Genomic DNA, 4,872 nt, shown 5'->3' with positions numbered 1-4,872 from the left:
AATCATTTTTATTTCTTTTATTTAAGCTATCATCCTAAAAAACACTCCATGCCACTCTTAGGTTTCCTCATTATTTCCCCTCTTGCCTTCCCAGGACAAGAAAAAGTCTTTCTTTTGGCTTTTTCCCACTTTATGCTTCAGAAACCCCAACACAGATACCCTGGTTTCTACCTATGGACAACCGGCACAGCAAAGGAAAACAGTCACCTTCTCCCGCAGCACAGAAGATGCAAGAAGGACCAGCAACAAAGGGGTTAAAGGGAGTCCCATAGCAAAGATATGCAATGCCTTGAAATTCTAAGCACTAAAATCTATGAATACATAAAAGAATAAATCTCTGCAATTCCAGATATTTCCTGTTGATGCAAAACACTTGGAGCCAGTTATATAGGGGTTATTTTCTGCGAGCGCTGGAATTGGTGATGCCTGGTTCCCTATTCATTTGTGCTCTACCTCTCTGCAAACCTTACTCCCAATTCAGTAAGCACAGTCATCCCTTCAGAGCTTTCACATATCCATCCATTGCCCCCATTCCTCCTTCTCTACCCTCTTCTCCCCTTGTTTCCTTTTCACTCCTGCAAAGGAGGCAGAAGGTGTTGCTGCCAGAGTGATCAGGAGAGAGAGCACAGCAGCTCAGACTGCATCTCTCACCTCAGTCCAGCTACCAAATTTTGTGATACTCAGCCTGTTGCTCATCAATTTCCACTAGAATCAGTCAGCTGGTTCAAGAGATAGTCAGGGCAAATGGCAAAAGAGATTGACATATGCTGCAATCACATTTCTAAGGCAACCTGGCTAATTTGAGGCAGATATTACTTTTTATTTTTGATTAAAAAATTTTGCATCTCCATAGGTACGGTTTCCAGGCATATTTTTTACCTTCCTGAAAGTGTAAATATAGTGATAAGATACACCTTCCACCCTGTCTTTGTAAACATGCTTCTGTCTACAAAATACCTGGCTGCAGGGTGCTCCACTGGTTTCCACCAGTGCCACACAGCCTGCTCCTGGATATTTGTGACTTGCCAACTTATATCCCACAGATTGTCTTCAGATGGATTAAAAAAAAGGAAAAAAAATCCTAATTTTGCCTTTCCCTGAATACCACAACTGTAGCTGACTGCAATTTTCACTGCTTGATAGCTGCTGGGAGAACATTTGCCTGTGGGCAAGCTGAGCACCTCACCAGCTGTCCGAGACCTGATCATTTGAAATTGTGAGGTGTGTGATTCCTTCCTCTCCAAAAGTGGCTGATGTTTTTGTATGGGATGGAGGAAAAAAAAAAAGAGGGTTTACTCTAGTTGTTCTTCATGCTGAGGCTCCCAGACTCCTCACTTTTCAAGTGGACTGAAGGGAAGAGAACAATTGCATCTGGGAATAGCAGCTTTGGAAGGGGCAACGAGCCCTTATCTTTACCTACAGAGGATAAAATTCAGGGATTCTCTTTCCTTTTCCTCTTCTATCGAAGATCTCTGTGTATGTTCTCATTTTTACCTCTTTCCTCAAAATGGAGAGGAAAATGGCAAGTAGAAGGAGCATCACCCTTCTGTGTGCAGTTAGGTCCCTAGCTGAGAAACACACACAGTGTCCTCACAACAGTGGTAAGAAGGGCCTCCAGAGTGGGTCTTGTCTTTCACCCAAGTAGAGACTGTATCATTCAGAACAACCTGTTTTGAACCAGTTTGCAACATCCAGTTCCTCTAATTGTGCTCAGAGTTATGTGTACTTAGCCATGCAAAAAAAAAACCCACCTCACAAAAATATGCATGAAGTGGCATCCTCTAGTTTGGTTTGCTTCAAATCCCCAATTAGGCAACTTCTAAAACAAATTCTCCATTTTTCTGACTGCTCTGATTCCAAGAGAGTTTGAGCTTCCTTCTCTTCCCTAATGAGACTCTTCCCAGTGAGTTACGGTCTTGGTTGTGCGGAGGGATAAATGCCTGATTTTCTCCATTTGATAAAGGCCCAAAAAAATATGCTTCTGCTCAGCCTCAGCCATTTGGCTGAGAGGTTTCTACATCATGTGGCAAGTTGGCTTTTCTTCTTTGACTGCAGAAAACCACTCAGATGAGACTGAGGGAAAGTACAAGATTTTGACAGCACAAAGAAGATTCCAACTGATTTAGTGCATTGGGAATTTTTTAAAACAGCATTTTTCTGTTGAAAAATGCCAACTCCTTGTGTTCCTTGTCAATTCCAACAAATTGCTCACTTTAGCAGATACAGCCTGAAGGAGCCCAAGGTCCAAGAGGCTAGGCCCAGGCTGGTAGTATTTGTACCCCACAACCCTCTCCCTTTTAGGGCTTAAAAATCTGGGTCCAAAGTCTCATCATTGCTCTGTTGTCAGAAAAAAATTGTGAGAATTCATTGATGCCTCATGCTTTTCCCATGACTGACCCACCCACAAAATTACTGTCTGCTGAGCTTTGCTGGCTCATACTATAGATGTCTGTCCTTGGTTTTTAATGCTTTGGTCCAATCTGAGCAATTAACTATGTATGGGTCATTGGGGTTCCTCAATTTATATTTTTAGCTTGAGAAAGGTGTTCACAGTGTTGTAGGAGTCCAAAGAAATTAGGGAAAAGAATCAACATTAAAAGAGCTTTGAAGGCATGAAATTAAGTTAAGGAATGCCAAACAGAGGGTCACCAGTACAAGCTCAGCTGCATGTTTACATGATGGTAGAGGTTTTAGTTACAGGATCTCATTTCTTTCATGTGGGGCTCCTGCCTCTCTCAGTGCTCTGGAGAACCTTTGCTCAGCTAAAGCAGCATAGTTATATAGTTAAATATGCTGTTGTCCCTGAGTTGTATTTCAGTAGCTTAAAAGCAAGAAGAATTTCCAAATGTTGTCTTCCCCTGCATGCCATAGCTATAGCTCACTACTGTTTCTACTGTTTCCACTTTGTGATGACTATTAAGTCATGGCTGTGGGTGAGTGGGTGGCTGTGGGTGAGCAGCTTTGCCTTGCTATTTATGGAAGTGAAAGGCATGTGATAAAAAGGGAAAAAAAAGTCCACTGCAGTGATGAAACTGGTTGAAAGTTGCACAATGGGCTGGATTACATCCCTGCCCAGAGCCCTCATTTTGTGTTGGCAAGTAGTTCAAACATGTTCAGAGGCTAATGAGGCTACTTCTGCTACTGAGTGCACAAATTAGATTCTGCAGAAGTATTGAGTAAATGCAGGTGAAATTAATGGGATCTGTTATCTAAATATAGAAAAATAATATATGCTATTAAATGCTATTTAAAAAATGCAAGCTGCAACTCCAATTAGGTGCCAAAAATGAGAAGAGATTAATATAACGAGTCAGCCTCTTGTCAATGAAGCAGGAATAATACCAGCCTTTTGATGAAAACTCTTGTGCAGCATCCAGACTCCACAGCTTCCCAATTCCCAAGCTAGCCAGGAGGCAAGAGAGGGTCATTAACATTCAGGATTCAGAAGAGTTTGAGAGGAACATGCGTGATGTGAACTAGCTTGGAGAAAAATAGTCTGCACTCACGTAAACACAGACAGCATCATAAGACTTCAAGGGTCAGAGCTCTGCTTCAATTAAGACAGATTCACTTATTTAATATTTAGTGTTGGGAGGATGAAAGAAGTATTGCCCTAGAAAAATCAGTTTGAAAATTCTGATGGATGCTGAGATTTCACTTCAGAAATAAATAGGGGTGTTCTTTTCTTTGCTTTGCACTTCAAAGATTTACATACATGACAGTGAGTAATCAGCTGTTTGCTGAGTGCAAGTCAGTGTGATGGAAAAATAGCCACCGGTTTGTTCAATAAAGTCATGGGAACAAACAAATAAAACAAATGGCACAAGGGAATGTTTGATGGTTTTTAAGGTCATAATGTGTCTGAGTAGAGTATTTCTTACCACTAAGGGTAAGGCAGTGGTTGTTATAAGCAAAGCTTTTCAGTCAGAATATTGTAAGAAAAAGAAAGGAAAATGAATCAGCTTTCTCAGAAAATGCTTCAGGGGATTTATGACCAGACCATGCTCACTTCCTCCGTTTGTCACTTGCTTCTCATCAACCAGAAACAAGTATCCCCTCATCTCACAGAAATCCTGAGGATTACTACTAATATTTTATCTTCTTGTTCATATCTTTTTTCTGTAAAAGCACCAGTGTGTACTAGGTACTTCACATACAAATAAGGAAGCAAGTTACTTTGCCTAGAAACTTGCAATCAATTGGGGTTTGCCTGAAGTAGTGTAAAATGAATCTCTTCGGGCTGTGTTTATTTATCTATTGTAACAACTTATCTTTCATGCCTCGCTGTGACAGGTCTTGTTTTACAAAAATGAGAAATGTAATAGGTGATCCACAGCAGAATCTATGCATGACCTGCAGCTGGTGTTATATTTTCAGGGAGAAACAAAACGACCAAACAAACAGCATAACCCCAAAAATATGTTGACAAATCAGTCTTGCCAAGTACTTCTTGTCGTTCACCCTGCAAAATCCAGCCACCTCAGAAACCCATCCAGGTTGATGTTTCTATAGCCTGCCAAAGTTATATGTTAGCAGGAAACGGGAGAAGCAATGTTCCCAGTGCTAATGGAGAACTACTGGGAAGAAGTGAATCACAGAGAGCACAGCAGAGATGCTGGATGCTACAAGCATCCTGTCCCCACCAAGAAGGCTGGTGGTTACAGCCTGTCATGCAGAGGCTCTGGTGGGTGCTCCAGGTTTACTCCTAAACAAATGGTGTGAAAATTCCTTCACCCTGAATGTGGTAAAGCAAGGAAGTCCCTTGCAAAGTCTACATGAGAGAAAAAAATTTGCATCCTCATTGGCATTTTAAATTACATAAGGCACTACTCTTCCCTGATGTCTGAGAAGAGATACTAGCTCTAATAAATT

The sequence above is a fragment of the Acanthisitta chloris genome, unplaced genomic scaffold (assembly GCF_000695815.1).
Source record: "Acanthisitta chloris isolate BGI_N310 unplaced genomic scaffold, ASM69581v1 scaffold2675, whole genome shotgun sequence".
NCBI lineage: Eukaryota > Metazoa > Chordata > Aves > Passeriformes > Acanthisittidae > Acanthisitta > Acanthisitta chloris.
Note: the sequence above shows the minus strand (reverse complement) of the source record.